Consider the following 10,586-nt stretch of genomic DNA (forward strand, 5'->3'; position numbering starts at 1 on the left):
ATATATATACTGTCTGAAAATATCAGAGATGGTAGCTTGAAGCTTCAAGCTCCTGAAGCTTGAAGTTGGAAGTCAGCAAATTAGAGAGGGCAGAAGGAGTCTCGTTTTATTCATTAAGGTGTGACAGTAGTTTTAAGTCTCACACATGGGTCCTGGAAAGGAACATACATCTATATGAGCTGTGAAGGTTCATGTCAGTGTGAAGACTAAAACTCTACTGCTCTTGCATTAAAGGAGTTTTTTTTTTCCTTGGCTTGGCTAGTGAGCAGTGACTGATGTGATTCCTGCAATCACTTGCACTCACCCAGATACGAGGCTGTGGGACCTCTCTTGACAGAGACCTCAGGCTGACAGCATTAATCTGTGGGTACGACTGGAGCAATGCCTCTTCAGTTGAGGTGCCCAGAGGAAGAGACAAGCTCTGTGTCCCTGGCTGAAGTGCCTCACTGGTTAACTCACCCCCAGATACAAACTGGCACACAGCCACGCTGTGGCAGTGGGAGCTGTACCAAAAGCTCAGGGGTGTTTGTGCCTGGGACTTACCCTGTGTCCCCTTGGGGGACAAGATGAGCCAGTGAGGGCTGGCACGATGCTCCATCCCTACAGCTGCCCTTCCCTAGCACAGCACAGCCTTTTTGAAACTTCTGGTGACAGGGATCCTATAGTGTCCCCTGCCTGCCCACTCCAAAGCTAGACTTGGAAAGTATTCCCCAACAGCTCAGTTAGATACAAGCCTTGTCCCTCCTTTGGGCTTTTTACCTTGTAGGAAGCTGAATGTGAAGGGGATTTTCATCTTCATTTTTTCTCTAAATTATTGATGTCACTAAATTGGATTTTTTTCTTTTTAAAATTTTTTTCCAATCTTCAGAGTTGAAATAGAAACTTTTGAAGCACTCCTTCCTCTATCTCTTTTTGACTTCAATGCCTTCTTTTTGGCAAAGACGTCTAACAATGAAAAGACATTTCACTGGCTGTGTGTAACATCACCCATTAAAACACCATATGCAAAGGATGAAGTAATCTGCATGCTTTGGGATGGATTTATATCCTTGGGCAGTAAGACTTCCCAGCCTCATACATGGTGATTGGTCTTTTTGTGCTATATCACTACTGCTGGGTCTTTTTCTTCTCTCTTTTTCCCTTTTAAAACACAGAGATATGCATGGGAGACAATGCCATCCCCCAGGGAAACCACTGAGCAAGATCAGGGGCTCTCAAAGGATGCAACACCCAGGTCAGGCATCCCAAACCCCTCCCACCAGCCCCATGCAGGAGAAATCATCTCCTTCCACAGCCCAGACTACCTGAGGTCCGCTAGAAGCACTGTGGCAAGTCCTGGGGATTTAGGTTGCAAACACTTGCCCAGGTGAAACCAGAATTAAAGGTAAAGCTAATAATTTTGTCTTTGCTCTTCTTTACCAAATGCTTCACATGATTGTTTGCCAATTAATACAGGCTCTTCTTTGCAACTGGCAAGTAAGTGAGATGACTTGAGTTACTGCAAAATAAGGAGGACTTCAGATTGTAAGGAGGACTGCTGGCTGCTGTCCCCGATTGCTAGCCTGTATATTAATTATTTAAAAACCGTTGTCTAGCCTTTATATAAATTTTTTCCCTGCTGATTCAGAGGGAAGATAGCCAAGCTGTGAATCAGCCCTACCTCTTCTTGCAACACCTATCATTTCCCTAGATCTCCTCTCCAAACCCCAGCCAGGTCTGGCAGTGCTTTGTTAATGAGATCAGTAATTGCTGCACAAGCCGTACAGTTGCAGAGTCAGGAGAGAACTGGAGTAACTCTGCTTTCTTCCACCTTGCAAAGCAGAAAATGCTAACTGTGAACTGGATATCATTTTCTCCAGAAGATGGATTGATATTTACTTTTTTGCAAGATCAGAGGGTTCCTGGTTTCTTTGCCATTGCTCTTCACGCAGACGGTGCAACACCGATTCCTTTTAAAAAAACCACTGAGAATCCAAAACACAAAAAAAGCCCGAATTCTCAGCTCCTGACCGCTGTCCAGCAGCCAAGACATGCCTCCTTGCGCGAGTGAAAGTAGATATGACACAGATTTAATGAGGCAACAGCTTCTTGGCAGCACCACAGGTCTCCTCAGAAACAGTATCATTATTCGTTTACTTGACTAATGCAGTTGTGTTGTGCAAAAATATGGGAGAAAGGTATTTGGAGGGCCAAGTAAATAAGGTTTGGGACAAAACCCCATAGATAATTCAGCAGAGTTTCCTTGACGCTTAGGCAGGCCTTGGACATGTCATAGTTTTGGCAGTTGTGCAGAAGCATTTCCAGGAACCCTCTGAAGACTTAGGGGGCCTTGTCACCATGTCTGCAATGCCTGAGGCTGCACTGGTGATACAGAGCATCTAAAATTAGAATCATGGAATGGTTTGGGCATAAGGGACCTTCAAGATCATCCAGTTCCAGCCCTGCTGCCATGGGCAGGGACACCTTCCACTAGAGCAGGATGCTCAGAGCCCCATCCAACAAGGCCTTGAACACTTCCAGGAATGGGGCAGCCACAGCTTCTCAGGGCAAATACTATTGTCATGTTCTCCTCAAGACTGAAACATTCCTGTTCTCTAAAACTTTATAAAAGAGGGGAATAGAGGTATTTGAGATGCCATTGGTTTAATTATCCAGATTACTGGTGTGTGAGGGGACTGTCTGCTGGTAACCACGAATCCCATCAGCAGTGCTGGATAATTGCTGCTTTTCCCAGTGCATTTTAAAAAAGTGTATCCAGAGCTTTTAAAATTACGCTTGAGTTCGTTTCTCAAACTGGCAGCAATGAAAAACTACTGGTGACAAAGACCTCAGAAAAAAGTACATTTGGGAACATCTCCTTCTCCTACATACTTTTTGGCTTCAGTACAGTACTTTTCCCCTAAAACATAAAGCTTGAAGAAGAGGAAGTGGCAGAAGTCAATCACCAGACACTGCAAGAAGCGAGGATGATTTCTGAGCAAACGTTGAGTACCCAAGTCAAGGCTCTTGTGAACTCCCAAACACAGCATCACAGTTACAGTTCAGGGCTTAGATGAGGATGTTAAAAAGTGCCTTGCTACTGGGGTTTTCACAAAGAATTACATCACTCTTGTTTTTCCCCCACAGCCTTGGCTCTACCTTTCCAGCCTGTCTGTACTGCAGCAAATAAATCTTGATTGCGCTGATGGTTTTATGCTTGCCTTGTGTTTGAAGCTCAGCCTGGATGAAGCTGAGGTGTGGAGGTGACCTCTCCAATTAACACCCAAGCAATTTCCCCTGAGCCCTGTAATCGGAGACACCTGGGAGCAGATTTTGGAGTTGGTTTCCTCACCAACTGCAGGAGTCAGCACAAGTGCTAGAGTTGGCTGCACACACATGTTAGGTCAAGGTTAGGCTGATAAACAATACACAGAAGGAAGTACCCTACAAGCCTCCAGGACATGTCCTAGAGATGTTCCTTGCTGAAGAAGAGAAGGTTGTAGAATGAAAGTATCTGCCTTGGAAGTGGTGGGGAAATTCACAGGTGTCAGTTCCCATGGGGTGATAGTGATGAAAAGATGAGTGCATGGCTCCTGGTGCAGGGGAACAAAGGGACTGTTGGAACACATGGCCACTGTGGCAAATTATCCTCTGCCCCTCCAAAACCTCCATTTCCTTTAAGTGCAATTGATGTGAGTGGCCAGTCCATGGGTCCTGGAGTGTGTTGGAGGTAGCTCAGTAAGAAATATATTTCACAAAATTAATAAATCCCTGGGGAAATTTGTTCTGTCAGATCCACTGGCTACTCGTCTTACTGTCTTGTCTTTTAGGATCATCTGAGTCACATTTGTCTTCTTCTGGGAGCTTTGCTCTACATTTGTGGTTGCAAGGACTCAGACAAGGTGTTCCTGTGAGGTCTGACATTTTCCTGCTCCTCTTCCCCAGGTATGGGCAGTCCAAAAGTAACATCTGAGGATCACTGTTTGGAAGGACAAAGTCTTCTTCCAAAAGAAGCAGGCAGTGCTTTGATGTATCTACACCTTATAAATGAGCAATATTGCTAGGCAACTGGGAAACAAGGAGAAACTCAAAACACAGCAGAGTTTTTCAAAATTTCCTTAGGAAAAGCAAAGCCTGCCTTTCTGTGAGTCCCTCAGGAACAAGCCACCACTTTTGCACAAGAGAGCATGTCTGGTAGGAGAGGGAAGCTTTAATCAAGCCAAACTAGGTCTCCATTACACCAATGTAAATCCAAAGTAATTCAAGTGATCCCAGGTTGATTTAGGCTTGACAAGCCAAGATCAAATTTTGATGTCACAACAAGCTACTTATCTGCAAGAAGAATTTTGGGGAAGAGCCTTGATGTGCAGCTCTGCCTTGCTCAGCCCAGGAGCTGCTGGAATCAGGAGTTTCCATGTCTCTCTTCTGGGAGTTGAAGGCAGGAATGGTGACAGAAGGGAAAAAAACTTCTTTTTTTTTTTTGTGAAGAATAGGATCAGCAGACAAATTGCCTTAAAAATGCTTGTCAGGACTGTTTGGAGTCACCATTTGTTAGGATGGCTTCTGACCTGTCATAAACAAAGAGCAGTTGAGAGGCCAGCGGTGCCATTTGCTCCTTTCATTCCTCTCCACTCTAGGGATATAGGATCACTGGCAACCTGCTTGTTTTCCAAACAGTCTTGCTTCTCACTGTGGAAAATCCTGTGTAAAAATCAAGGTCACTGACTGAACCTCTATAACACTGTCTGCTGTCAGGCAGAGGTGCACTCCTGCCAAAGCAGCTGAGCCCTGGCCCCCTCCAGGAGGGTGGTCATGGCTGAATGACAACCAAAGTCCTGGAGGGTTTGTGGCCAGGAACTGTAGAATGGTTTGTGTTGGCAGGGACCTTAATGGCCATTTAGTTCCAACCCCCCTGCCATGGACAGGAACACTTTTCACTAGACCAGGCTGATCCAGGCCCTCATCCAGCCTGGCCTTGAACACTTCCAGGGATGGGGCAGCCACAGCTTCTCTGGGCAGCCTGTGCCAGTGCCTCACCATGCTCACAGGAAATAATTTCTTGCTAATACCCAATCTAAACCTTCCCTGTCAGTTTGAAGCCATCCCCCCTTGTCCTATCACTCCGTGTCCTTGTCAAAAGCCCCTCTACAGCTCTCTTGTACCCCCTGTAGGCACTGGAAGGTGCTCTAAGGTCTCCCTGGAGCCCTCTCTTCTCCAGACTGAACAAGCCCAACTCTCTCAGCCTGTCTCTGTAACAGAGGTGCTACCCACCCCTGGGTGTGTTCAAGGCCAGGTTGGATGGGGCTTGGAGCAACCAGGTCTAGCGAAAGAGGTCCCTGTCCATGGCAGGGGGTTTGTTATAAGTTGATCTTTAAGGTCCCTTCCAACCCAACCATTCCGTGGTTCTATGAAGCATTTGCGTGGAAACCAGATTGACGCAGGCTAGGAAAGGTTTTTTGAGTAAGTCCAGCTCTCTTCTGATTATGCAGTGCTGAGCAAAAGGCTGCTCGCATGGCCATGGGACTGGAGACCTCAGCCCCATTTCCCATGCTTGTGCCATCTGGTGTCACCCCTAAGGAAAAGGATTCAAGGAAGATTCAGGATACAGAAGAGTAAATGCTTAAGCAACCAGGTGCTGCCAGAGCTTGATGTGTGATACCTGAGTTACCTTCTATAGATACAATCACAGATAACCTTTCCTCTGCTGATTTACCTCACTAGATTTTCAGGGAAAAGCCAGTCCCAGCATCTCTCAGGGCCATAGCTCCCACTCTGATCTCAGGAACCCTCTCCTTCACTGAGAACCCCAATGCCATGATTTCATTCCTCTAATCAAGGAGCTTCTTGCTCCTTGACTTCCCTGTTGCTTAATAACAGACAGCCCATTAGAGAGCTGCTTGATTTGTGATGGTGCAGAAGTAAGTGCTGATAAAGACAATTAATTAATGGTATGGATTTCCCAGCAGAGCTCTCAATTAGCGTGAGCTGTTTGCCAGCCAGCCGCGGTGCAGATCACAGAGCGGGTGCATCCCGAACCGTGGCTGATGCATTCAGTGAGGCAGAGGGTGGGTTTCATCAGGCCTTAGGGTTTCCACCTTGCATTGTATGCAAAAACTAGGAAAAAAGGGGTCTTCTCATGATGAACGGTTACAATACGGATTTTTGGGAAGAGATGTCATTGCTGCCATTAAATGTTTGGCTGCCGTGTTCACACTGCTCTCCTGGGGATGGTTGTGCAACAAGCCACAAAGCGAGGATCTTCTGGCTGCCAGTGACCCTGGGTTATTCCTACCCAGTTTATGAACTGAATTTCCTACTTAAGCTGATCATAGACTCACTTAAGTTGGGGAAGTCCCCTAAAGCCATTGAGCCCAGCCATTAACCCAGCACTGCCAGTCCACCATGAAATCACATCCCCGGGGGTTCACAGTAGAGGAGAATGGAAAGGGAGGAGAAGCCTGACTCTAGGGAGTCTTAAACAAGGAGGAAAAGGATATTACAAGGTCTCATAGTCGCAAGAAGATGCTGATGATGCTCAAATGGGAAATGAAATACAAGTATTAACAGAAGGGAAATGCAGCTTCTGAACTGTCTGCCAAGAGAGGTGGCAAAATCTCGGGCAAGAGCCTGTCTGCATGAGTGACCAAAGTATCTCAAAGTATCTCAGGTTCCCTCTGAGACCTCCCCCCGCTGAGCACCTCCCCAGCTTCTGGCAAATGTTTTTTGTGGAAGGAGCATTTCTGAGTTCAGCCCTGAGACAGACATTGAAAGGTGAAAGTCCCTGGTCCATGCTTTGTGGGGAGCCACAGGGTCTTGCTGAACATCACAACATTGCCTTTCAATAGCCTTAACTTCTCCATCGTGGTCAAGGACAGCAATCTGGCTTCTCATCCAAGAGCTGCTTCTGCCAAAAATAGGAGGCGTTGCTACAGTTTGCCTTTTTGTTACAACTGCTGGTCCTTTGGTCACAGTGACCCCCATAAATAAAAGAGCTAATTAATGCCCATCTCCTCCCACTGGTGATTGACTATGACCTTGAGTGACCTTGCTTAATTTAACTTTCTCGACCAGCTATTTTTGACAGCAAATAATTTAACATCCTTGTGACCCCAGTCTTGCGTCTCTCCTGCCAACTGGCTCTGCAGTTTAAATGAACAGCAATAAATAAATACATATCTGCAGAGGGACCTAAATGACTCCCATTACTGGAGCATCTGAAGGCCTGCTTAAATAAATCAAGGGAGTAGGAGATTATGCTGCAATCATGTGGAGAGGGAAAGGAGAGAATACATTACTGGTATTCCAGGGGCTGCAACTCAGGGGTGAAAAACTTTGCAGAATTCAGAACAATGAGGTTTAATTCAAGTGCAGATGGACAACCAGAGGCTCATTTTGTAATGTCTTCAAAGAGGAGCAGAAGATTGCAACCTGATGGGATCTCCAGTGCTTAGAACTCTCACCAGGCAGCTCCTGCCTTGGGGATGGGGCTGTTGGAGGTTGCTCCACGGCATGAAAGTGAGGGTACGGGCACCACCTGCCCACCTGCAGTCATTGTCTCACTTTTCTCCCCCAAACATGCCCTCAGGAGAGGAAAGCTGGCCTTGTAGGAGCAGGAATCGCAGGAGGGAGCAGTTCTTCAACTCCCACTGCTTTGGGCAGGCAGACACTCTCTTTGAACCATGCCGGGGTTAAACCTCACCTTGGGGGCCCCCTGCATGAGTAGGAACAACAAATATTCCTGGGAGGAAGGAAAACCTCACTAAGTCATCTGCTTTGAAATCCCAGAACAAACAATGATATTCTATTTGTTGGAGGGATCACCGGCTGCAACTTTCCTCGTCCACTTTGCCTTTTCCCTTATTCCTACTTATTTTTGGGGTCTGGTTTTAAAGCATGGCTATTTCTGCCTTTCCCCTGCACAGCCTTCAAGTCAGCCCTGTCACCGTGGCCTCATTTGCATCACACTGAGGAGACCGAAGTGTCGTTATAAATTGTATTTACATAATTTTCCTTCCCCCGCTGAGGCTGAAATCAAAAATGCAAGTAAGTTAATCAGGAAGATCTGGGCCTGGCATAAGTGCAGGTTGGGGCTCCACATCCCTGTGGGGCAAGAGGAATGTCTGGGGACCCACTTGCTGCTTAAATGCAGTGGAAGAGCTTTTCCCGAATGTTTTCCAGCTTCTCCCTAATGCTTTCCAGCCTGCTGACAAAATAAAAGCCAGGCTCCTGCTGTTGATTTGTCTCAAGGGTGAGTCCATTTTCTCTCGTTTTTCATTTTTCCTCTTTTTATTCCTTTCATCCAGCTCTGCACAGCATCACCCATCACCCCTGTGGGTGACAAACTCTGCCCTGTGCCCCTCTGTCCCCATGTCCCCAGCAGTGCGATCCTCCCCCTCATCAGCTTTGGGGTCAAACTGGTGAAACAGCTCAGTAGGAAATTACTTACTATTAAAGCAAACCCACAGCGGCTAACTGGGCAGGAGGTACCTCTACTGGTGAGAGGAAGGATGGATGATCATATTAATTAATTTACACTGATGGAGTGTCTCTCAATTAAAACACATCACAGATCAAAAGAGGCTCTGTGCTCTCCTCGCCCTCCCAGGGGGCAGCAGCAGCACCATCCATCCCTGTCCTAGTCTGCCTGGCAGCTGGTTCTAAGGCTATTAAGAGGATTTTGGGGTTGGAGACCTGTTTAGGGTCTACTCTTCCCCCTTAAAAATCTTCAGAGATTGAGGGTTTGTCTTTTATTTTGGTCTTTGCCTTTTGCTGCTGGAGTTTTCCCTGGAGGGGGTGGTGGTTGAGCACCGCACATGGACAAGCCTGAGACCTAAATATAGCAGGGGTTAGGGTTATTTTCTTGGGTGATTTTGATGAGGGGAGAGAACAGAGATGTATGAAACACCTGGTTTTGGGCAGCCCTGACATCTGTGGGGGAGAGAGGAAAAACAAGCAAAGAGAAGGAAAATGTTAGAAAACAGCTTTTGCTGCCAAATAAAGCCTTCGTGGAACTACAGATTTTTGGCTTTCCCATTCATTTAACTAATAAATGAATTAACATAATTCTAACGCAAATATTGCAAGAATTGAATAAGCAATGAAATTAAAAAACTAACAGGAAAATACTTTAATATGGAAAGTCCAGGAGGGCTTCAGATAATGAGAAACTGGAGGAAATGGCTGGTGCTAGAGGAGTTGGTGACCACGTACAGCTGCAGGTGACACCTCGATGGGAACAGGAGCCTGTGCCAGGCCAATGCTGCTCTGGGCACGGCCTCCTTTCTAATTTTATCACCAAAATTTCACTGCATTACCACTAATGTGGCAAGCAGATGTCCTTAAGCACTCACTCTGTTGCTGGCAGGCAGCAGCTAACCCTTCGCCCTATTTTTTTGTAGTTTAAAAGAGTCTGACCACCCATGATTTTAAATGTGAGAAGTTTATTCTTGTCATGTCTAAATGTTTTCTCTAACTGTTCTTCCCTTGCCATCTATTTTTGGCTTAATTTATGATAAACCATGAACACTACCAATAAAGCTTGTATGTTAAGTCAGTGCATCAGATCAGAGCTGCCCCTGACAGAGGGTCTGTAAAACCTCACTGCCTCCTTCCCACCGGGGGGGATGCACTTTTGTGTGGGTCATGTTTGGTTTTCCCCTCTTGAATGTCTATTTGTGAGCTGTGAAAGCTTTCCACCAGTCTGGATACCTTGGCCCCATCGCCAGCCCCACAATGCCTGTTGCACATCAACATCCATGGACGAGCAGGAGGACCAAGTGCATGCCCATCCTTTGATCCCCCCCTTCCCAGTGTCTCAGCTTCCCTCTTACAAAAGAGAAAAGGGGATTAACTTTGGTCTTGGGCTGGAAAACACACCTCCTCAACCTCTGTGATCATGCCCATACTATTCCTTACTGGGAGATGTGGCCTTTGCACCCAAATCCTGCAACCTCTGATGACTCTTTCCTGCACCTTCCATAGGTTATGTCCCAAGGCCTCCCAGCTGCCTGGTATCTAGATGGCCCAGCTGGTGGTGGTGCATGGTGCTCCAGTCTGTCCAGCTCCCTGTGCCAGTGCAAGGTCCCAGGCAGTGCCAGTGGGACTTTGTCCTATTATCTAGTGCCACGGCAATGCTAGGCCAAGTGCCAGTGCCTGGAAGGCCCCAGTGGCTACTGCCAGTGTCCAGTTACGCAGGTGCTGGTGCCAGTTCCTGTTCCCAGCTGGTGGTGCTGGTGTCAGGGTAGTCCCAGTTCCCCATTCCTATTCCCTACCCAGAACGGTGCCAGCTCCTGTTCCCACCGACGGGCCCATTTTCTGGATGATCCCAGGTCTTGGTACCTGAGCAATGTCGGACCCGGATCCCGCTTCCCAGCAGGGTTCCCAGTTCACCAGACCGGTCCCCAGCTCCTGGACCAGCGCCAGCTGGCGCCGTTCCCATTTCCCACTACCGGGTGGTGCCAGTCCCCATTCCCAGTAGTGACTGGGGAGTGCCGGTTTCCGGTGTCGGTTCCCATTCCTAGTTAGAGTTCCCTGTGCCGGCTCGCTGTCCAGTTCCCGATCCCGTTCCCGGTCCCCTCTGTCCAGTTCCCATTCCAGTTCCCAGTGCC

The sequence above is a fragment of the Corvus brachyrhynchos genome, unplaced genomic scaffold (genome assembly GCF_000691975.1).
Source record: "Corvus brachyrhynchos isolate BGI_N302 unplaced genomic scaffold, ASM69197v1 scaffold44, whole genome shotgun sequence".
Taxonomy (NCBI): domain Eukaryota; kingdom Metazoa; phylum Chordata; class Aves; order Passeriformes; family Corvidae; genus Corvus; species Corvus brachyrhynchos.